We start from the raw sequence: 25,222 nt of genomic DNA, 5'->3' as shown, positions 1-25,222 counted from the left end.
GAATTAAAATTTCATCATCTGCCATTTTTGGGATTCGAACCTGGGTCTCTGGAACGTGAGCTGAGTTTCTGGATGAATCATCTGGCTGGAACACCACTGGGCCATTGCCTTCATTTAGGCCTGTTTGATTGGCTTTGAGTTGTCGTATCCCTTGGCCCACTTGCCTTCCACCAGTACCTGCCCCCCTCACCGCCCCCTCGGTAGTTTGCCTTTTAACATCAGCAGTGAACACTTGTAGCCTTCCTGCCCCTAACTGAGGGCAGGATTAAAGCTGTTGTTTTGGAGACAGCCTTGAACGGAAGCCCTGTTTCCCGCATCCGGCCTATCGCGAAAAGCGGGTGAGGAGGGGGAATCGCCGTGGGTCCCTGTGCGAGCAGCGACCGTAAACCGGGAGCAGGTCCGCTCCAAGCCCACGCCCGAGTTTGAAGGAGACAGGTGAAGGCTGGTTGAAACAAACAAACTGGCGGAGGTGTGGGCAGGAATCGGAGGTTTCCTCTTGCTTTGGTTGCGATCCAGTGACATTCATGCCATTAATTCCTTCTGGGGAGGAGAAAGAAATGGAAAGCTTCTCAGATGCGAGGGCTTATTACCTCTCTCACTTGGCTAATTAGCATTTTGGGTGATTTATAAGTAGAGCGGATAAGAGCGCCATGTGGAAATCTCTTTTTAATTGAGCTTGTTAATTGGTAGTAAAGCTGCCTTAATTAACTGCAACCGGTGGGCCCTTCACAACACGGTGATGTTGTGCAGATAACAAATGTTAATGGGGAAATTAATCTGTCACCTGCTCCCTCTAAACCACCGCCCCTCCAACCCTACACCTCATCAATTACTCAACTGCGCCTTGGGAAAGGGAGTTAGTTGCACATTGGCCTCCAGCACCTCCTGCTGGCCAGCGACAGTGGCGCAGCTGCCGACTCGGCAATCAGTGGTGTTGGAGAAGCCAAGCAGGTATGTCAAAGGAAGGAGTTGAACGGCAGTCACGGCAATCTGCATTTACCGACCGTCATCAATTGTGTGAAGTGACTGGAGGCGCCGAGCCAAGTTTGACACCAAGTTCCAGAAGGCTCTCTGCCGGCACGATTCTTTTAGATCCATCAAAGCCACAGGGCTGTTGTAAAGTTGTCCACGCAACCGATTTTTGTCAGGAACACCAAAGGGTATTTATTAATAAGGAAAACTGTACGGAGAGTTGTAGCCCCCAGCCCTGCCCAACCACCCCCGGCTGGCCTGGAATAGGCCAGTGGCTGGCCCCAGCTCCCACGTGTCTGCTACATACCTTCTCGATGCCTTCCACCTCAGGGGGGACCCCTAACCTCTTACACACGCTCAGTCCCAATGGGCCCCTCAACTCAGGTGACCCTCTTCTTTCCTTCTCTCTGAACGGTATGCTTTGTCTGTGTAGCGTGCATGAAACAGTACCCTTCATTGTATGTCAATAATAAATCAAATCAAATCTGTGGTCTTGCCATAAAAAGGCAATCGTCGCATCTCTTCCCCCCCACCCCACCAGCCTTCAACTCCTTCACACAATCTTCAGTAACCACATTACTTAGTCCAAAACTCTTAACGAAACAAGCTGGGCAATTATAAATCCAGTCTAATGGACATTTTTCTTTGAGAGAAGTGTAATTCTATAGTCTGGATTGACAGTAACAGGAACTGCAAATAAGAGATACCTCTTTGGGCGCAGGCAGTTCCTCACTCCTTATTTCCACAGAGACATTAGCTCTGTCTTTTACAGGTCAATCTGGTACATCGGTGTTTACAGGTTTGAAAACATTTCTCAACAGCAACACTGACTGCTAGAACGTCTCTCTACTCCTCAAGTGATCCACATGTTTCTGAATTATCTGTCCAACCACGTTTTCTGGGTAGGGCAGGAGGAAATAATTTCAGGGATCTTACTTCATCCACTGCCAAAGTCTCATATGATGGGGAGGCGATGGCCTCGTGGTGTCATCACTAAACTATTGATCCTGAAACTCAACTAATGTTCTGGGGAGCCAGGTTTGAATCCCATCCTGATCGATGGTGGAATTTGAATTCAGTAAAAAAAAAATCTGGAATTAGGAATCTGCTGATGACCATGAAACCATTGTCGATTGTTGGAAAAACCCATCTGGTTCACTAATGTCCTTTAGGGAAAGAAATCTGCCATCCTTACCCAGTCTGGCCTACATGTGACTCCAGAGCCACAGCAATGTGGTTGACTCTCAACTGCCCTCCAAAGGGAACGAGGGATGGGCAATAAATGCTGGCCCAGCCATATCTCTTGCATGAATTTAAAAAAAACCCATGTCATATTATGTACTTAATATGGGTTTTTTATTGTTGCAATGGTAATGGTTTATTGATGAGATCTTGAGGTTTGTATGGTTTGAAGCATGAACACTTTTATTGGCGGGCTTTAACTATATACATTTCCAAATATAGTCTCGCATGGAAGTCTCCCACACAGGCTTGCTGCTTTTCCATTCGCGTGACCATTTCAGCAATATCGTTCTGGCGCGTGATCTCACATTCTTTCCCAGCCGGTCTCGCCCCCCCCCAAAACCGGAAAACCCTGCCCAAGGTCAATGGACTTTTTGCCCGTAGCATCCCCCGCCCACTACAATTCCCGTGGTGGATGGAATGGGAAGACTCTGCCCTCTGTCATCAGTTTCAGTGTTTTTACCACTTGAGTTAATTTTTCATGGTCATTGTCCTGATTCAATTCTTCACCAGGCTTCTTCTTATGTCCTGATGGAGTTCAGCCTATTCTCCACTCTTCTTCTTCTCAACTTCACTTTTGTTAATTTTGGCAGCTAATTTTTGTTTTCAACTTCGCTGTCAGTCATTTCATCGAGCTCTTTTAATGTCTTCTCTGGAGCTTTCAATCTTTATACTCAATGCTCTTCATGTTCAATAGTTCCGGGTTTCTTTTGAAGTCTTTAATTTCTGCATTGGTGAACCAATCTTCTGCGACATACATATTTCATCAATGCAAACTTCAATTCTGCTTGTCTGAACTTCAATCAAGCCCTTCACTGTTGGTTGGATCTGTCTGCAACAAAGTGTTGACTTGCTTCCAAGCTGTAATTCTCTCTTTGCTCTCCATCTTGTCATTTATTGCCTTTTGTTGCTGTCCTTTTGGGCTCTTTCATTGCCCTCTTGTGGTCACCTCTTTCTGGAGTCTTCCAGTGCCCTCCTTCCAGAGAGCTCGATTGCCTCCTGCAAAGTCTCTGAGGTCATTGCTGCTTCTGGACCTTTTTGAGTGTTGTCTGGGGTCTTCTCAAACTTCCCTGTCCATTGTTGCCTGTGTTGTCTTCAAGCTGCCACTTTCAGGGCACTGCCGTGTTAAGTGTATTACCCCTTTCAATGCATTACCACTTTAACCTGTCAGCAGCTGCCAGTTCTCTCAATGTGCTTTTTCCGCACTGTTGGAGTCTTGGCGTGAATCCTAACTGCTCCTTTTTTTGAATCTTTTTCTTAAACTTTTAAAACTTCTCTCTTCCTGTGAGGAAGTTTTTCTCGTGATCCCTCCTCGATGGAGAGTCTGGTCATTTTTGATGTGACCCATGTATTTTGTTAGTACAAAGTCCAGCTCCGTTTCTTCAAAACCCTCTAACTTCTCCCTTTCAAACAGGTTAGGGCTTTTGTCTTTGCCCCAGAACTTTGCACCTTCGCTGCCTGCAACCCCCTCTGTACAGGGATCGGTACCTACCCTCTTCCCGGCTATTGTCTTCAGTTGCTCCCCATCACCAGGTTCTGCTGTGATGGGTAGCTCGGCAATCTCAATCTCGTCAGCTTCCTGCACTTTCACCAACTTTTACAGATGCACCGTAGAAAGCATTCTTTCTGGTTGTATCACAGCTTGGTATGGGATCCTGCTCTGCCCAAGACTGCAAGGAACTACAAAGGATCGTGAATGTAGCCCAATCCATCTCACAAACCAGACTCCCATCCATTGACTCTGTCGACACTTCCCACTGCCTCAGCAAAGCAGCCGGAATAATTAAGGACCACACACATTCTGGACGTACTTGCTTCCACCTTCTTCCCTGGGGAAAATGGTCTGAGATCACACACCAATTGACTCAAGAATAGCTTCTTCCCTGCTTTTGTCAGACTTTTGAATGGACTTACCTTGCATTAACTTGATCTTTCTCTACGCCCTAGCTGTGACTGTAACACTATATTCTGCACTTGTTCCTTTTCTTCTCTATGAACAGTATGCTTTGTCTATAAAACCTGCAAGAAACAATACTTTTTACCTTATGTTGACACGAGACAACAATAAATCAAATCAAATATTTTAGAACTCCCTTGGGGAATTTTTTTCCTCTTTCATTCTGTGTTCTCCGTCCTTTCTTCCTTCAAAGAAAAGCCCTGCAGCATCTTTGTCTTTTCTTTAAATTCCGCTTTTCCTTCAACTCAAAATCATAGCTCTTGCTTTTGAAGATTATTTGGTTTGGATTTTGTTTTATTCTGTATGTTTCTAAACTTTCGACTGCAGTCCACCCATTCCGGTCCACTCCCATGCCTGCCCATCCCTCAGGGTCTGGCAGTGCCTGGTGACATCTCCGAGGGGTCAATTTGCCCAAAGACAGGCACTCGGGTGAGGAGTTGAAGCTTTTCAGACTGCCACTAAAACATGGATACTCACAGGTGTTGGGCCAAAGGCAGTGTCCTCAAGATCCGTCTAATCCTTGCTGCCAGATGTAGTGATCGCATGCTCACAGGCTTCAACACAAGGGTATCTATTGATAAGCAAAAACTGCGCAGAGCCCTGCAGCTACTCACCACCACCACCCCCCGCCCCCCCGCGCCTCTGTACTTGGGTTAGTTAACATCACTGGAGGGAATGCCTTCAGGATAGTGGAAAGTCAGACTTTACCATCTGGCCATCCTGGCGAAAGGCGCAGATTGTGACCAGAAAAGAAACAGTTTTAAAAGTTCAAAGTTTATTTATTAATGTCACAAGTAAGGCTTACATTAATGCTGCAATGAAGTGATAGTAGGACTAGGGGGCATAGCCTCAAGATAAAGGGGGGGGTGGTTTAGAACGGAGTTGAGGAGGAACTTCTTCACTCAAAGGGTGGTGAATCTCTGGAATTCTCTGCCCGTTGAAGTGGTGGAGGCTGCCTCGCTAAATATTTTTAAGATGCGGGTTGATGGGTTCTTGATAAGAGAGGGGATTAAGGGTTATGGGGAGAGGGCGGGAAAGTGGAACTGAGCCACAACAGATCAGCCATGATCTTATTGAATGGCGGGGCAGGCTCGAAGGGCTGGATGGCCTACTCCTGCTCCTATTTCTTATGTAAGTTAGTGTGATTTGTGTTTTGAAATCTGCAGAGTCAGCAGATCGTTGAACAGAGTGTTGCATTCCTTCTGTCCAAATTAATTTGACTTAACAGGCTGGCTAATCAGAGCTGTTTTATTCAATTACGTGTTAAGTGCTGCTCATTAAGAGTTAAGTGAGTACATGTTTTTTTTGCTGTGCTTTCAGGACAAGGTGAGGGTCAGGCGATCGTACATCCAGTCTGGGTGGGACAGGACACAGAATATCCCAGGAATTGAGGTCTGTTTGACTAACGGTGCATGTTCATTTGAATTACAAAATATTGCCATAATAATTCTCTTTGCATTTCCATGAGCTGCTTTGACCTGCTCCACTCCACTGTTTGACTGATTTGATTTATTATTGTCACGTGTATTAACAAACAGTGGGAAGTATTGTTTCTTGTGCGCTATACAGACAAGGCATACCGTTCATAGAGAAGGAGAGAATGCAGAATGTAGCGTAACAGTCATGGTTGGGGTGCAGAGAAAGATCAACTTAATATAAGGTAGGTCCATTCAGAAAATCTGACAGCAGCAGGGAAGAAGCTGTTCTTCAGTCGGTCGGTACGTGACCTCAGGCTTTTGTGTCTTTTTCCCGACAGAAGAAGGCGGAAGAGAGAATGCCCGGGGTGCGTGGGGTCCTTAATCATGCTGCCTACTTTCCTGAGGTGGCGGTAGATAGAAGCAGGGAGATGGTTTCCACTGGCGGGTGAAACTAGAACTAGGGGGCATGGCCTCAAAATAAGGGGGAGCAGATTTAGGACTGAGTTGAGGAGGAACTTCTTCACACAAAGGGTTGTGAATCTGTGGAATTCCCTGCCCAGTGAATCAGTTGAGGCTCCCTCATTGAATGTTTTTAAGGCAAGGATAGATACATTTTTGATCAGTAAAGGAATTAAGGGTTCTGGTGAGCGGGTGGGTAAGTGGAGCTGAGTCCATGAAAAGATCAGGCATGATCTTATTGAATGGCGGGGCAGGCTCGAGGGGCCAGATGGCCCACTCCTGCTCCTAGTTCTTATGTGATTGGAGGTGCAGCGCACACCAGCAACGGTGGGTTTTCTGGGGAGAAAGAGGCTTTCTTTAATGGAGGGAGAGGAGAGAGAGTGGGCTGAGAGCCCCAGGAATAAGACGCTGTGGAAGGGGTTGGCAGGAGTGAGTTAGTGAAAGTCTTGTCTGCCTTACTCCCAGTCTCAGAATTCTCACACAATCTCACCCACCACAGCGGGTTACATGGATTGGCCATGCTAAACTGCCTCTTAGTGTCCCAAGATATGCAGATATGGGGAGATGAACAGGGCTATGGGGATAGGGCCTGGGTAAGATGCCCTTTTGGAGAGTTGGTGCCTACTCCTGCTCCGAGTTCTCATGTAGACAGAGTCAATGGTTGGGTGGCTGCTCTGAGTGATGGACTGAGTTACATTCACAATCCTTGGGGTCTTGGGCAGAGTCAGACCAAGCTGTGATACATCCGGATAGGATGCTCTCTGTGATACATCTATAAAAGTTGGCTAAAGCTGTAGCGGACATGCTGAATTTCCTTAGCCTCCTGAGAAAGTAGAAGCATCGGTGAGCTTTCTAACCTTTGTGGTTGCAAATGGAGTAGCATGTATTCTGGGGCAAGGAAACCCTGGATGGCAGCCTCGACCTCAGCGTAGTGTTGCCAGGCAAAGAATCAACAAGAACACCATTAGATGTTAGCGTCACGGCGACAGGAGGAGATTCACGCATCATGGGTGGGATTTTATGGCCTCATTCATCCCAAAACCATGAAATTCTGCCCGAACTTAACGGACTTTTCCATGGTCCACCCCTCGCCAGCTATGATTCCCGTGGGAGGTCAGACAGTGAAATTCCAGCCTGGATGGTTCAAGAGGTTCAACACAGCTTGTGTTTGCAGAGTGTGTCCCCGATTGGTCCAGTGCTGACCTACAGGTAGTAGTCACTGTGCTCACTTGGGTAGCCACGCCACTCAGCAGAAGAATTATCCTGAATAGGTCGGAACATTTTTCTTGCGCTGTCTGAGAGTGCTTTGCTCCCATTCACCTCCCACTCCTCCCCCTAGCCCTGCAAATTTCTCCCCAGGTCTCAGATCTTTAACTCTGCCATGATGTCAGGAGTGACAAGCCTAGATCAAGACCAGGTTTGCAGCCACATTCAGCCAGAGGTGCAGAGTGGATGACCCATCTCCACCTCCTCCTGAGATCCCCCAGCATCGCAGCTGTCAGTCTTCAGCCAATTCAATTCACTCCACGTGGCATCAAGCAACAGCTGAAGGCACCAGATGCTGTAGAGACTCCACGGGAGGGATTTTACATCCTCGCTCATCCCAAAACTGTAAAATCCCACCCAAGCTCAATGGACTTTTCCATGATCCATCCCTCGCCCGCTCCGATTCCCGTGGTAGGCAGGGTGGTAAAATTCCGGCCTCAGGGTTCTGACAACATTCGACAATGCTATTGAAGACTCCAACACTGGCACCTGCCTGGCAGTGTGGAAATTTGCCGTTGTGTATTTTATTCCATCGTGTCTCATGTAAACGTGCAGTGGGGCAAAACTGAACATTGTCTTTGAGATTGTTGTCTTGCTGTTCTGGTTGGGATAAGAGGAGCTCCATATTAATGCTGCTGATGTACAGAATTTGTGAGAACACCAAGAACACATTGCCTTAGCTGCATACAGACAAATGTTATTTAGCTTGCTGATGTATTACACTACACTGTCCCCCATCAAACACTCCCAGGACAGGTACAGCACGGGGTTAGATACAGAGTAAAGCTCCCTCTACACTGTCCCCCATCAAACATTCCCAGGACAGGTACAGCACGGGGTTAGATACAGACTAAAGCTCCCTCTACACTGTCCCCCATCAAACACTCCCAGGACAGGTACAGCACGGAGTTAGATACAGAGTAAAGCTCCCTCTACACTCTCCCCGTCATCAAACACTCCCAGGGCAGGTACAGCACGGGGTTAGATACAGAGGAAATCTCCCTCTACATTTGTCCTCCTGCGCCCCTGTACCAGTACAACTACAGCGCTGGCATCTGCCCAGCAATGTGGAAATTTGCCTGGGTATGTGCTGTCTCCAAAAAGCAGGCCACACCCAACCCTGCCAATTACCACCCCATCAGTCTAGTCTCCATCATGAACAAAGTGATGGAAGGTGTTATGGACAGTGTTTGTAACCAACAGCAGCCCCCTCACAGATGCTCAGTTTGCATTCTGGCAAGACCACTAAACACCTGACCTCATTTCAAACTTGGTCCAAACAAAAGAGCTGGGCTCCAAAGATGAGGTGAGGGTGACTGCCCTCTACATCAAGGAAAGTGAAAGCCAATGGGAGCTGTGGGGCCAGAGCCTGGGCAGGATGCTCTGTAGGCTAGGTGATGCAGACTCGATGGGCTGAATAGCTGCCTCCTGCACTGTAGGGATTCTGTGTCTATGAGAATCGGGGGGGAAAGCTGGCTGGAGTCATACGTAACTCAAAGGAAATTATTGTGGTTATTAGAGACCAGTTATCTCAACTCCAGGAGATTACTGCATGAATTCCACAGGGTAATATCCAAGGCCCAACTATCTTCAGATACTTGCGTTTGTTATCAGGTCAGAAGTGGGGGTGTTCTTTGTTGAACGTGTTGAGCACTCCTCAGATGCTGTCCATACGCAGCAAGTCCTGGACAACATTCAGTCTCGCAAAGTGACAAGAAATTTGGGCTCTGCACACAGTCCATCTCCAACAAGATAGAATCCAACCATCTCCCTTTGCCGTTCAGTGGCACTACCATTGCTGAATCCCCGACCGTCAACATCCTGGGGGTTACCATTAACCAGACACTAGCTAGAGTAAATGCATGTATTTATGGGAATAGAGCCTGGGTGGGGTTGTGGTCGGTGCAGACCCAATGGGCCGAATGGCCTCCTTCTGCACTGTCGGGATTCTATGAACATTCAGCCTTAGACTTGGCTCAATCAGCTGTTCTCTCGGAAGGGGTTGGTTGTGGGTTCACATCTCTCCTGAACACATCAACTCGGGTGACCATCGACTGCAGTGCCAAAGGAGTGCTGCACTGTCAGAGGTACCACCTCTTCCAACAAAACAAGGCAAAAGCAGATGAACTGATCATTTATCATTGTGGCTTCTGGGATCTTGCTATGCGCAAATTAGTTGGCAATTTCCCAACATCAGTGGGCATACTTCAAAATTGTTTTTGAAGTGCTTTTGAAGGCAAAAATGAAGTGTGATTTCAAGAAGAAATTAGATATAGCCCTTAGGGCTAAAGGGATCAAGGGATCTTGGAGGTTTGGGGGCAGGATATTGAATTTGATGATTAGCCACGATCAGAATGAATGACAGAGTTGGCTGGAAGGGCCGAATGGCCTACTCCTGCTTCTCGTTCTGATGTTTCTGTGCATCCAGCTTTTCCAGATGCCCCATAGAAAGCATTCTTTCTGGTGGTATCACAGCTTGGTATGGGCTCCTGCTCTAACCAAGACCGCAAGTAACTACAAAATGTCATGAATGTAGCCCAATCCATCACACAAACCAGCCTCCCATCCATTGACTCTGTCTACACTTCCCACTGCCTCAGCAAAGCAGCCAACATAATTAAGGACCCCACACACCCCGGATATTCTCTCTTCCACCTTCTTCCTTCGGGAAAAAGGAACAAAAGTCTGAGGTCACGTAAGACAGCAGCAGGGAAGAACAGCTTCTTCCCTGCTGCTGTCAGGCTTCTGAATGGACCTACCTCACATTAAGTTGATCTTTCTCTACACCCTAGCTGTGACTGTAACGCTACATTCTGTACCATCTCCTTTCCTTCTCTGTGAACAGTATGCTTTGTATAGTGCCGAAGAAACAATACTTTTCACCGTATACTGATCGGGGTGACAAAAATAAATCAAATCAAATCCGGAGGTCATGCAAGGTATGATATGAATTTGTTTATGTTTGTTTGACGTGAATTTTTATCTGTATCATGCCATTCTAAGGGTTAAGGAAAGGTGAGTAATAGGAACATGTATTTTCCTGTAAATAGTTGTTCCTTTTCAACTTTCATCTCACTGTGTGCTTGTGTTTTGCCATGTTCTGTGATTTAGTCATTAGATTGAAATGTTTCCCAAGTACAGAATGCATGTTCTCCAAAATCCAACTGTTAGCCGCTACTTGTCATTACCGATGGAGTGGCTGGCGTGGAGGTTACTACCATCTCCAGTCTTGTGTTGTAACCACCCGATCACAGTTAGAATTACTTGGCTTTCTAAGTTGAAGCCCTTGCGGACGGTTTTGTCGGAACGGCAGCTGGGGAGATGTCCTTTCCTGTCGGCAAGTTACCCAGACCAAAATAAGAAGAAATCATCCCCCATTGAATTTTCACCTCCTTTGTCTCCCTCGTCACAAATTTACAGCCTGGCTCTCTGGCCAAATTCTGGCATTGGGCTGCTGCCGTGGCCAGCCTCAGCAGCTCAGCCCACCAGCTGCTGAAACCCCCGGTAGAATTCCGCTCATGCCTCTGGATTTGACCATTCCACTACACTCTTGGCCTCCATATCTACCACCCTGTCAGAAGCCGAGGTGGTTCCTCTGCCCTATTCCTACTTGTACCATTTCCGGTTTGCCCTTGCCCCCTTGGTCTGCTGACAGACATTGGCTAAAGACCTGAAATTTTATTTATTAGCGTTACAAGGAGGCTCACATTAACACTGCAATGTAGTCCACTAGTCGCCACACTGCAGCGCATGTTCGGGTACACGAAGGGAGAATTTAGCACAGCCAATGCACCCTAACCAGAACTTCTTTGGGATTGTGGGAGGAAACTAGAGCGTCCGGAGGAAGCCCAGTCAAACTCCATACAGATAGTGACCCGAGGTTGGGAATCGAGCCCTGGGTCCCCGATGCTGTGAGGTCGCAGTGTGAACCACTGTGCCACCATAGATCATGAGATTTTGACATGACGGTGACCCCAAGAAGGAGAAAAGCACAAAGGATTGTGCGTATGCATGAGGGCTCCAGATAAACAAGACAATGGGAAAATAGTGGCAGGATCTGTCACAAAGATGGAAGGGAGACAGCAAGGGAAGACACAAGAGTTGAGAGAGAAATTCTATCCATTCACCAAGAATTGGACAATGGGTCATGTTTGCACTTTCTTTTTCATTTGCATCCGCCCAGAAACCGAGGGCAGCCATTTCTCTTCGACCTCATCAGTTCCCCATCTGGGTGTCAACGAGGAATATTAAAAACGCAATTAGTATTTGTAGGCTTCGACTGAAGCGAAATCCTGAGATGGGAAGTCAGGTTTTGTGGCTGTGCAGTGCCCCAAAGTGGCTTGCTGGACACTTGCCCAACCATCTGCTGTCTCTCGCACAAATTGAGAATCCTTCCTCGTAAATCTTTGGGCTTCTCGACACAGATCCAGCCAGCCAGAGTGGGGTTGGTTCGCGTTTTGTGACAGCAATCCATCCACCCTCTTTTTTTTTTCCCAAGAGGAATTGTGATCTGGTGGAGTTTGCCTTTTTACTTTTTGATTCAGGTTTGCAGGCTACTTATTAGTTTGCAGCCTTGTCAGGCGAGATGGCTCAGACTTTCAGTTTTATCACACACCCTCCCTGCCACTGCAGGCTAAGCAGACAGATAAGCACCTGTTATGAATTCTCAAACCCAGAGATGGATTCTGAGCCCATCCACCATAAATCTATGATTGTAACTGAGTCCACAGGCATCCTAATTCCTCTGCTCGCTGCAGCGCTGCTCTTGTTTCAGAATATTGGGAGATGGAGGGGCGTCTGGGGAAGGGGTGTGTGTGTGTGTGTGTGTGTGTGTGTGTGTGTGTGTGTGTGTGTGTGTGGGGTGGGGAGTGTGCAGATGGATGGGGACATTAATGTGGAGCAGGTTATTATAGTACATTTTAGGAAGTGAAATTGGGCATTTTTTAAAATTTAATTCATGCGATGTCACTGGCCGAGCCCGTGTTTATTTAGGTTCACAAGCAGGCTGAGACTAACACTGCAATGAAGTTACTGTGAAAATCCACGGGGAGGACACGTAAAGTTAAGTTTATTTAAAGTATTTTTATTCGTCGCAAATAAGGCTTGCATAAACACCGCAATGAAGTAACTGTGAAATTCCCCAAGTCGCAACGCTCCTGCACCTGTTCTCGGGTCAATGCACCCTAACCAGCACGTCTCTCAGACACTGGGAGGAAACCGGAGCACCCGGAGGAATCCCACGCAGACACGGGGAGAATGTGCAAATTCCATCCAGACAGTGACCCGAGCCAGGAATCAAAGCCCGGATCCTCGGCGCTGTGAGGTAGCAGTGCTAACCACTGTGTGGCCCCTCCCTAATTTATTAATTATCCTTGAGAAGGTAGTGGTGAGCCACCTTCTTGAACCATTGCAGTTCCGTGTCATGTAGGCACACTCACAGGGCCTCTCTGGGATTTTGACCAAGTGACTGCGAAGGAACGGCAATATATTTCCAAGTTCAGGTGGCGTGTGGCTCGGAGGGGAACTTGCCAGTGACGGTGTCCCCATGCATCTGCTGTCCTTGTCCTCCTAGACGGAAACCAAAGCCTCGTGGTATTGTCACTAGACCATTAATTCAAAAACTCAGCTAATCTTCTGGGCATCTGGGTTTGAATCCCACCTCGGCAGGTGGTGGAGTTTGAATTCAATAAAAAAATCTGGAATTAAGAATCTAGTGATGACCATGAAACCATTGTCAATTATCGGAAAAACCCATCTGGTTCGCTCCTGCTCTTCAGGGAAGGAAATCTGCTGTCCTTAGCTGGTCTGGCCTACATGTCACTCCGGAGCCACAGTAATGGGGTTGACTCTCAACTGCCCTCGGGCAACTAGGGATGGGCAATAAATACTGGCCAATCAGCAACGCCCATGTCCCACGAAGAAATTTTAAGAAGTAGTCGTGGCTTTTGGAAGGTGGTTGCGAAGGAGCCTTGGTGAGTCTCTGCAATGCGTTTTGTGGATTGTTCACACGATTGCTACTGTCCGTCAGTGGTGGAGGGAGTGAAATAAGGGCTGCTATCTCATCTTAACCAGTTTATGCGCGAGACTTGTCAGAAACTCCCCTTTGTGAATCAAGGATCTGTCTCAAAAATATACAGAAGATTCTGCCTCTTGGCCCACTTGAGGCAGAGAGTTTCAGAGACTCACAGCCCCCTGTCTGCCATGAATTGAGTTTGGGTCACTCACCTGCAGCACGGGCTCTCTGGATACTTGCCACGGGCAGGAATTCTGTCCGAGTTTCCCTTTCTCAGACCAATCACAAAACATCAGCCAATGCTTCAGCTGGTCCGAGGGTCAACAGCTTCTTCCCTACAGAGACTGTCCTGATTGGGCGTGGCTCATCTAGAACACAGCCTTCATGGCCAATCTGTCAGGAGGAACTGAGGGCATGAAGTGGAGGAAGTGAGGCCTCCCCCTCGATTTGTAACAGGTTTCTTGAGCCTGTGAACTTGGGGCAGTGGTGGGTGGGTTGGGGGAGATGAACTTGCAAAGTGTCGAATGGGTAAATGTCCTGCTTGGGCATGTGTTTAAACCTTTCAACCTGTGCCTGGGAGATATTGATAGATTCAGACATTGCTTGTAACACGTTAACTAATAGATTAATTGACCTGTCATCTTGGCTTGCCAGCAGACGAGTGACTCAGCAGCGTAACCGTATGTGATTACTGCACTCGTACCGCGCTCCGCAATAGACAAGCCCAGTTCGCCAGGCTGACAGAATGGTCAATCGCATTTTATGTCTGGGGATTGCTGACGTTGGTTGGTTTGTGCTCGCTGTGGTCAGCGACTAGCGTCTGGAAGAATCCACATCTCCCCTTTCTGGCCAGGATTTCCCAGTTGGCGGACCTTGTCGCCGGGTGGATGGGGAGAAAGATGTGCCCCACAGATTTTCCCATCCTGCCCATGACAGTGCCCACCAGGCTGGAAGATCTCAGCCCCTGTGTCACCATTGAAGAGACACAGGTACAGCATGGATTAGTTCGAAAGTAAATCTCCCACTGCCTCACCCAACCATGCACTTGGATAATTGGATCGCAAGTTAGGTGGTGAAGTAGGAAAGTCACAGCCGATCCTTTTCTTTCGAGTTGATGTGGAGTTCTTCAGTATCCAGGAGTATCTTCAGTGACTCACTCCATGGACAGGCATCAGGGAACATGGATCTTCATTGCCACCTTCCTTGCTCCACACTCCAAATCACCACTGCCCTCTCTGACCTGCCCCCTGAAAGGGATTACGCACCAATGCCCCCATTGGTGATGACGTGGAAATGGCTGAGAACTTCATGTTCCTTGGTGTCCAGATCACCAACAACCTGGCCTGCTCCCTTTATGCCATGCTATAGTTCAGAAAACCCATCAACGCTTCTACTTTCTCAGAAGGTTTTGGAAATTCTGATGTCCACTATAACTCTCATTAATTATTACAGATGCACTATAGAAAGGGTGGAAATTTCTGATCTCAGCTCGAGCAAGCCTGTAAAATCCAACCCAGTACGTTTCACTGTATCCTAATAATAAGTGACAATAATAAATCAAATCAAATCAAATCATACATCACAGGAGGCTTGTTTACAGAATGCAGCATTCCATATATCTGCCTCCTCCCTAAGAACTACACAGTTTCCCAGCAGTCTATTTTTACAATCGTTTAAGTGCACCAATAAAAATAAAAGAACTGACTGGTGCTGATCTAACCTGAGGGTCACCACTCCTCAGGCGAGGGGCAAGGTTGAGAAAGCAGGCCCTTCACGATGAACCTCAGCTGGTACGGGAATTGAACCCATGCTGTTGGTGTCTCTGTGCATCACTAACCAACCGTCCAGACAACTGAGCTAATTAACCCTGCGTTATAACCAGAGTGTATGCTGCACTGACTGAAAACATTTTGGGACTCCTCTTGACAATATAATTAATGGAGCATTATTGAGTTGGCAACCTTGACATGGCCCACCATATTTTGAATAACCTCTTTCATCAGTTCTGAAATAGAACTTCACTTAAGCTGCATTTCGAATATAGTGTTCAATTCTGGTCACCGCACTACCAGGAGCACGTGGGGGCTTTGGAGAGAATACAGAAAAGATGTACCAGGACGTTGCCTGGAATGGAGGGCATTGGTTATGATGCGAGGTTGGAGAAACTTGGTTTGTTCTCACCGGAACGACAGAGATTGAAGGGCAGGGACAGAGCGGATAGTCAGGAGCTTTTTCCCAGGGTGGAAGAGTCAATGACGAGGGGGCACAGGTTTAAGATGTGAGGGGCAAGGTTTAAAGGAGATGTACGAGGCAGAATTTTTACACAGAATATGGTGGGTGCCTGGAACTTGCTGCCGGGGGAGGTAGTGGAAGCAGATACGATAGTAACTTTTAAGAGGTGTCTTGACAAATACGTGAATAGGATGGGAATAGAGGGATATGGTCCCCGGAAAGGTCGGGGTTTTAGTTCAGACTGACAGCATGGTCGGTGCAGGCTTGGAGGGCCGAAGGGCCTGTTCCTGTCATTTCCTTTGCTCTTTGCTACACGTCTGTGTAGGAAGTATTGCCAGTTCCATTTCCATTTGTCTGTGTATAAATGTACATTTTTTACATTTGCATTTACCAATTGTTTGTGGAGGGTCTACTGTGGGCAAATGGCAGAACAAAACACAAACCAGGACTGTTGGAATGAACTTAATTATTCCCACGAAGCTTGGTAAAATGGCTTTCCTCTGAATGATAGTCTGGACAGTCCTAGGGTTTACCTTGAAAGGTCAACGTGCACAAACACTGAATCGTAGAATCCCTACAGTGCCAAAGAACGCCATTCGGCCCATCGAGCCTGCATCAACCACAATCCCATCCAGGCCCTATCCCCTTAACCACATGTATTTGCCCTGCTAGTCCTCCCTGACACTAAGGGACAATTTAACATGGCCAATCCACCTAACCTGCACATCTTTGGGAGGGAACCGGAGCACCCGGAGGAAACCCACGCAGTCACAGGGAGAATGTACAGTTAGTGACCCGAGGCTGGAATTGAACCCAGATCCCTGGCGCTGTGAGGCAGCAGTGCTAACCACTGTGCCACTGATGCACAGTGAATTTTCCCTCTGTGGCCGAGAGATGCCAAGGGCATTTGTAAAGGCCCAACCCGTAGTCAACTCAGCGCAGAGCAGGGAGCGAAGCTGAGATACTCCCGATGCCTCCAGCGCTCAGCAGCTACTTTGGAGAAGTTTTGAACCACCAGACTTTGAGGTAAGATTTCTGACTGGATACTTGCATTTAGTAAGTGGCCAGGCTTGTTGGAGCTGCAACATATCATGACACAGATCGGCAAGTCTGTGCGTGATCCTTTATCCACAGTGGGTTAATTACCTTAGCCGTGAGCTCCTGGAGTTGCTGACTGCAGGTCAAACACTTCCCCCACATGTAATCCGAGGTGTACAATTGATCAATAATGCAACAGGCAAAGAGACAGACCGGGCCTCGTGTTGAGATCATTTTTAACCATTCGATGGCAGGATGTGGACACATTCTTTATAAAGAGGTTTGCGAGGCCATTGCAGAGGGGAGGTGAGAGTCTGGAATCGCACCTAGGCCAGGCCCCGTGAGGACTGCAGATTTCCTTCCCTCAGGGACATGTGTGAACCAGATGAACTGTTCCAACAACCTGATGTTTGCACGGTCACTCACCTCCAACCACCCAGAGGGTCAAGGGCAGCATGGGAGCACCATCAACTGGGAGCATCCCCTCCAAGTCACACCCCATCCTGTATCAGAAATATACCCCCTGTTCCTCAACTGTCACTGGGTCAAAATCCCTCCCGAACGGCACTGTGGGTGTACCTACAGCGGGTTCAAGAGGACAACTCAGCGCCACCTTCTCAAGGAGCAATTTGAGATGGGCTGCCAATGCTGACCTTGTCAGCAAGGCCCACATCTTGTTTTTTTTGTTAAAAAAAGGCTCAATGGTGACACTGGCTTTTTATTCAGATAACAGAATTCACGTTCCCCAGATTGAACTGGTGTTTCTGAATGATTTGTCCAGGCCTGTCAGCGAGCAGCTCAGTTACACAGCCACTCTTCCACTGCACTGCTCAGTCAGTGATTACTGTCAGGCTAAACACACATTGAATCATCGATGGAACAAAGTACTGCCAGGTGACTGGGACCAATGGGACTGATCCCAGGAAGAGTTGGTTCTTCTGAAAAATGAGTTGGAAGCAACTTGGACTCCATCCTTCCTGGCTTTGGGATCACAGCGTGAGTGTGAACTCAATATGGGAGTGAATGTCAGGATAGTGAGCCACCCAGGCCCGGGTTCGATGCTTTGCAGACCTCAGCCCTGAGGGCAAATGCCTTTCCCTTTCAGTCCCACCAGAGTGGGGAAGGGAGTGACCTATGGCCAGATAACAGCAAGCCTTCCCTGACCTAGACTTTGAAAAGATAGCCTGGCATGAATGGCCCGAACCTGGGGTGATAGACCCTGAAATTCTCTGGGATGAGAGGGAAGCCAAATGTAGCAAGAAAACACTTGTCCAGCCCAAAGTGAATGACCCATCCATACAAACCCTTCGAGAACATGGCACAGAAACAGGCCATTCAGCCCAATGACTCTGAGCTGATGCTGCTACTCCACACGAATCTCCTCGCGTTCGACCTGCGCCATCTTGGTCATTTAACTTACTTTTCTACCCTCTTTTCTCTCGCCTACTTTTTCTCCCCAACTCCATGTCTATTTTCCTGTGGAGAATGATGACACTTCCCCGAGTCATCAGAATCATCAAATCCCTCCAGTGCAAAAGGACGCCACTCGGCCCATTGAGTCTGCACCGACCACAATCCCACCTAGGCCCAATCCCCACAACCCTCCTTATTTACCCGATTAACCCCTGACACTAAGGGGCAATTTAGCATGGCCGATCGACCTAACCTCGCACATCTTTGGGACTGTGCTGCATTGAACTCCTGCTACTCATTCACCCTTTTCCAGTGAATACGGGCATTCTGATGGGATCACCGACCTGCATCCCTTCATGGGCACTGTCTGATTTCTGTACTCAGATGGGTGTGCGGAGATAGGGTCATGATGCACAAATATACGTTAGACAGCTGGGGCAGGGTTTTCCAGCCACCCTTGCCTCAAAGCTGGGAAATCCCACCCAGTGTCAGCGGACCTTTGTGTGATCTGTGTCCCGCCCTCTGCAATTCCCATGTGCAAAAAAAAAGCAATGAGCTGAATCTCCAGGGTCTCCATCCTGAAGAAAGTGCCCTCGCGCCCCAACCATCTTCAGCTGCTTCATCAATCAACTTCCTGTCTTCATAAGGGCAGCACGGTGGCACAGTGGTTAGCACTCCTGCCTCACAGCACCAGGGACCTGGGTTCGAATCCCGGTTTGGGAACACCACCAGCTACGAGTTCCCCTGCAAACCAAACACCATCCTGACTTGGAAATACATCACCATTCCTTCATTGTTGGTGGGTCAGAATATGGGCGACACAGTGGTTAGCGCTGCTGCCTCACAGCGCCAGAGACCCTGGTTTGATTCCTGGCTCGGGTCACTTTCTGTGTGGAGTTTACGCATTCTCCCCATATCTGCGTGGGTTTCCTCCCACAGTCTGAAAGACGTGGTTTAGATGGATTGGCCATGCTAAATCCATGGAATCATGAAATGATAGACTGGTGGAGCAGACTTGATGGACTAAATATCCCAGTTCTGTTCCTGTATCTTATGAAACCTGACAGTGCTGAAGGAGGACATTTAGCCATTGAATCTGCACTGACAACTATCCGACCACAGGATGTATCACCAAAACCCTACAGGTTTACCCCACTTACCCCTCTAACCAACACATCCTGGGACACTAAGGGACAGTTTAACACAGCCCATCAACCTCACCCATACACCTTTGGAGTGTAGGAGGAAACCGGAGCACCCGGAGGAAACCCACGCAGACACAGGGAGAACGCGCAAACCCCACACAGGCAGTCACCCAAGCTGGGAATCGAACCCAGGTCCCCAGAGCTGTGAGGCAGCAGCGCTAACCACTGTACCACCCAAAATTGCCCCTCAGTATCGGGGGATTAACAGCGTTAATAGATTGGGTGATGGGGATAGGGCCTGTGTGGGATTGCTGTCGGTACAAGCTCAATGGACCGAATGGCCTCCTTCTCCACTGAAGGGATTCTATAACACTCTCTTCCGAACAGCGCTGTGGGTGTCCCTGCACCACATGTCCCTGCTAACTGCCTCCACGGCAATTAGGGATCGGGGGAGGCGGGGATTGAGGGAGGCACCAAATGGTGATGTTGGCAGCTACACACACATCCAGTGTAAGAGTCAAAAAGAGCTACCTGCTTCTGTGCTTGGATCAGCTCCTCTTCTTCCAGACAGACTTTATTGATCCGACCTCGCGTTCAACTCCAATGTATTCACTCTTAACAATGTAGAAATGACAGGCTTCGTAGAATTTCATTTCCATGCACTTTGAGTGTTTCTCAACAGTTAATTAGGCCTGTGTCCCATGAAGCATTGTTCACATTCTCTGTCCCTGCTGATTCCTCTGCCCTTTTCCAGATTGGGAACCGTCAAGAGAAGGCGTTTATTCTGAAGGTGAAATTGGGATTTCCTCCCACAGCCCAATGATGTGTGAGTTAGGAGGATTGGCCATGTTAAATCCACGGAATCATAAAATGATAATAGAACGGTGGAGCAGGCTCGATGGGCCAAATGGCCAAAGGCTTTCATACCTTTCCTTCCGTGTCCAACATACCCACCCAAAGGGGAGTGAGAATGTGAACTGTTCTCCCAGCCCAGGGCTGTTGATATTGGGAACACAGCAGGCAGCTATGTTCCAGTCTGCTCTGCCATTCACCAGATCTTAGCCATTGGCATGTGGCCTTCATTTCCCTGTTGCCCCCACGGTTGATTTTGATTTGATTTATTATTGTCACATGTATTAACATACAACGAAAAGTATTGTTTCCTGTGCGCTATACAGACAAAGCATACTGTTCGTAGAGAAGGAAATGAGAGAGTGCAGAATGTGGTGTCACAGTCATTGCTAGGGTGTAGAGAAACATCAACTTAATGCGAGGTAGGTCCATTCAAAAGTCTGACAGCAGCAGGGAAGAAGCTGTTCTTGAATCGGTTGATACGTGACCTCAGACTTTTGTACCTTTTTCCCGACGGAAGAAGATGGAAGAGAGAATGTCCAGGGCGCGTGGGATCGTTAATTTTGCTGGCTGCTTGGCCGATGCAGTGGGAAGTGCAGACAGAGTCAATGGATGGGAGGCTGGTTTGCGCGATGGACTGGGCTACATTCACAACCTTTTGTAGTTCCATGCGGTCTTGCCCTGAATACATCTAAAGACTTATCCTACACGATGTTTTGGGGAAGAGAGTTCTACACAGCATTGTAAGCAAAAGTTCCTTCCCATCTCTGTCTTAAAAGGGAAAGCACTTATCTTTCAACTATTTTGTCCCACAAGAGGAAACATCCTCTGGGTATCCACCCTACCAAGTCCCTCCAGGATCTTGCATCTATCTCGCCTTTCTTTCTTCCAAACTCCAGTGGGTTAGGTCGAACCTGTTCAGTCTCTCTTTGTAGGACAATCCCTTTGTGAGTCCACTGAACCTTCTCTGAACTGCTTTGGAAAGCAATTATACAATTTCTTTAAATAAGGAAACCACAACTGTTCACAACACTTCAGGTATGGTCTTGGCTTCAACAAGGCCTATGAGGTTGGGTTCTTGGAGCATGAGCTCCCTGATTGAGGTCATAACTGCCTGCCCAACCAGGAAGCCTCACCCATACACAGATCCAGGAGTGTCAGGTCCATTGGCTTTCCTGATTCTGACTGTGTAGCTGAAACACTCGGTGCAATAGAGTTTGTAAATAAAGGCAATCTGGTGAAGGGACACAGGCCTCGGAGGAGTTACTACAATCATGGCCCATTGGGGCAGTCGGAGATTCCAAGGCTGAGATAGATAAATCTTATTCACTAAAGAGAGAGAGATCCAAGGCAGCTGAATAAAATGGACCTATTTGTTGTGGTCTAACAGAAAGGTGGAACAGGCCTGAGAGGCTGAATGACCTCCTCGTTCTCCTAGAGTACAGTTTGATGCAGAGTCAAGGCTGTCTTTTGTTGAATGCAGTTGCTGACAATGGTGGCACAGTGGTTAGCACTGCTGCCTCACAGCGCCAGAGACCCGGGTTCGATTCCCGGCTTGGGTCACTATCTGTGCAGAGTCTGCATGTTCTCCCCATGTCTGCATGGGTTTCCTATGGGTGCTCCGGTTTCCTCCCACAGTCCAAAAGATGTGCTGGTTAGGTTCACTGGCCATGCTAAATTCTCCTTCAGTGTACCCGAACAGGCACCGGACTGTGGTGATTTTCACAGTAACTTCATTGCAGTGTTAATGTTAGCCGACTTGCGATACTAATAAAAGTAAATAAAGACTGAAGTCAACTGCGAACATCTAGATGATCTCAGTCAACTAGTCAGCGCGAGGTTGGACAAGGAACACTTTGAGGATCACTTTGAGTTTGAGTAGGAGTCAGAACGAGAATTGGAACAGCCAGTTTTTGATGTCATTCACACATTTCCCCTCCCGGAAATCAGTGGTGCACAGAAGAATACTTAACCAATTCAATACTATCATCCTTCAATTCAAACTATCCCCCCCCCTCCCCCCACCTCGTGGTGGGAATAGAAGTTGTGCTAATGTTGAGAGAAGATTTGCAGAGTCCCCAAGGGGCAACTCAAGACGAGGAGGCTGAAGGTAGCAGGCACTAGAGAAGGGCAATGAAAACCTGGGCCCTCTGGCACTGCCCAAGGGGCACCATGAGCGGGTGGGGCTTGATAGGGACCGGGCCTCCGGAGGTGATGTGGGGTTCCCGCTACCACTCTGCAGTCGAGATCAATGGGGGAGGGAGGGAGTGAGGCCAGCGATTGGGACTGGCCATGTGGGTGGGTGGGGGTGGATTGAACCTCCTGGGGAGGGGGGGTGGAGGATGAGGACGACAGGGTTGGGTGACCCTGTGCTGTACTTGTCCTGGGAGCGTTTGATGGGGGGACAGTGTAGAGAGAGCTTTACTCTGTATCTAACCCCGTGCTGTACCTGTCCTGGGAGCGTTTGATGGGGACAGTGTAGAGGGAGCTTTACTCTGTATCTAACCCTGTGCTGTACCTGTCCTGGGAGTGTTTGATGGGGGGACAGTGTAGAGGGAGCTTTACTCTGTATCTAACCCTGTGCTGTACCTGTCCTGGGAGTGTTTGATGGGGGGACAGTGCAGAGGGAGCTTTACTCTGTATCTAACCCCGTGCTGTATCTGTCCTGGGAGTGTTTGATGGGGGGGACAGTGTAGAGGGAGCTTTACTCTGTATCTAACCCCGTGCTGTACCTGTCCTGGGAGTGTTTGATGGGGGGACAGTGTAGAGGGAGCTTTACTCTGTATCTAACCCTGTGCTGTACCTGTCCTGGGAGTGTTTGATGGGGACAGTGTAGAGGGAGCTTTACTCTGTATCTAACTCCGTGCTGTATCTGTCCTGGGAGTGTTTGATGGGGACAGTGTAGAGGGAGCTTTACTCTGTATCTAACCCCGTGCTGTCCCTGTCCTGGGAGTGTTTGATGGGGGACAGTGTAGAGGGAGCTTTACTCTGTATCTAACCCCGTGCTGTACCTGTCCTGGGAGTGTTTGATGGGGGACAGTGTAGAGGGAGCTTTACTCTGTATCTAACCCTGTGCTGTACCTGTCCTGGGAGTGTTTGATGGGGACAGTGTAGAGGGAGCTTTACTCTGTATCTAACCCCGTGCTGTCCCTGTTCCATGGGGCAGCTTGCTGCCATTGAAATATTGAGGATCAAGAACGAATTCCTGCGTCCCTCTGACATATCCCTGACCTGGGATTGCTCTCTGCACCAATTCAGCACCAGAAACACATTTCTGGACCTTTATTGTTGATATTTGAGTAAGCGACAAGCTGTGGGTGCTTTTCCTGTCCTGACTGTGGTAGCGTGTAACCCATAATTTTACATCGTTTGCTGGCCATTTCTGAGGGAACAGTCTTGAGTTTAATCTCAGTGCACAAACCAATATCATGCTGGCTGTTGACAGATACTTTAAATTATTATTTTTTTCTCTCAGAAATCAGAAGTAACCTCTTTCATTTGCTGTCATTTCTCTTTATATTGCCTGAGTGCTTGCCAACATCACTCAATAATCCCAATGTGCTGGTATTATTGAAAGGCTGCTTTCCCCTCTGCTGACTGACAGCTGCATTCACGGTTTTATTTAATGCCTCCAGAACCCAAGGAGTTTTAATTACCTTTCTAGCTCTCTGGCGAAAGCTCTTTCGATCTTGCTCTTTCGCTTACCCCCCCTTCTGAATCTTTGTGATATCTTTCCGTCTATCCCTGTTTCTCTCTCCTTGCCTCTGTCCACCTGCCTGTCTCTCCCTTTGCTTCCCTCCAAACCTCTGCCTCCAGCTCACCCTCTGCCTCACTTTACACCTCTGTTTATCTCACTCTCCTGTCCCTCTGTCTGTGTGTGTGTGTCTCTCTCTCTTCATCTGCCTTTATCTCTCTTTGCCTCTTTCCATCTTCATTCCCTCATTCTGGGTCTCTCTGACTCTCTCTCCCACTCTCTCTCTCTCTCTCTCCCAATCTCTCTGCTTCCATCTCTCTCTCTCTCTCTCTTTGCCTCTTCCCATTTGTCATTTTCTAACTCTCTCTCTCTGTCTCTTTGCTGTCTTTTGACCCTTCTGTATCTGTCTGTCTATGTCTCACCCTCTGTCTTATTCTTACTGTCTCCCTCCCCCCCCTCCCAATCTCTCTCTCGATGTGTCTCTATTTCTCTTTGCCTCTTTGCATTTTCATTCCCTAACTCGCTCTCTCTCTCTCTGTTTCTCTGTCTGTCTCTCTCTCTCTCTCTCTCTCTGTTGCTCTCTCTCTCTGTTTCTGTCTGTGTTTCTCTGTGTGTCTCTCTCTCCTTCTCTGTCTCTCTCTCGCTCTCTGTGTGTCTCTCTCTCCTTCTCTGTCTCTCTCTCGCTCTCTGTGTGTCTCTCCACCCCGCCCGCCCCTGGCCCATCCCATCCTCTGTCTCCAAGATGTATCTGGGATGTTTGGCTTATCTTTACTTGGATGCATCAGAGACCATTGGCCTCCTTCTCATCAACCTTTGCAGGGAAATGGAATCTATCAATTTCAGAACTGGAATCCTGGGGGGATGATATCCCAGTGTCCTGCACACAGCAGGTTATTGTGATGAATCGAAAGTTACTCCTGGTTATCATTTAAATGACAGTGTTGCTACAATCTATATTTACATGGAGCAGTGAGACTAACACTGATAATAAAAACTCTGCAGTGCAAGATTGCAATCTGTTATTGGGCGCAGCACCAGCCTTTTCTGTTTGATTGACTCCAGTGTAAAATCCTTGATGGAACGATTGTTCTGACTGACAAGCTTGTTGTGTCAAAATTAGCACTGGCACAAAACAGTAAACTATATCTTAACGCACCAGTATAAAAGCTTTAGAGACGTAGCTCCTCCAGTGAATATATTGGAAGGATTTGGACAGACGTAAAAGATGATAATCAGACATAAAATTCATTGCTTCAGATGCACAGAAGGAATGTCTGCTGCCCTGTGGAGCCGTATATTATGAGGCCATGCTTAAACAGTTTCCCAAGCTCCTGTTTAAATTATTCTCCTCAATATGGATTTAGATGCAAAGTGAAATGTTCTAGCCCAATAGGTCATGACACATGCGAGGCTGATTTGAAATTCTATTGCTTACACACTGCACAGACCAAACCTGGAAATGTCAGAGTCTCCTGGGTGATAGAGTGAAGGTTTATTCAAACTCAGTCTGGAAGAATTTCT

This window comes from Carcharhinus amblyrhynchos, chromosome 34 (assembly GCF_965287045.1).
Source record: "Carcharhinus amblyrhynchos chromosome 34, sCarAmb.v2.hapA, whole genome shotgun sequence".
Lineage (NCBI taxonomy): Eukaryota > Metazoa > Chordata > Chondrichthyes > Carcharhiniformes > Carcharhinidae > Carcharhinus > Carcharhinus amblyrhynchos.
Note: the sequence above shows the minus strand (reverse complement) of the source record.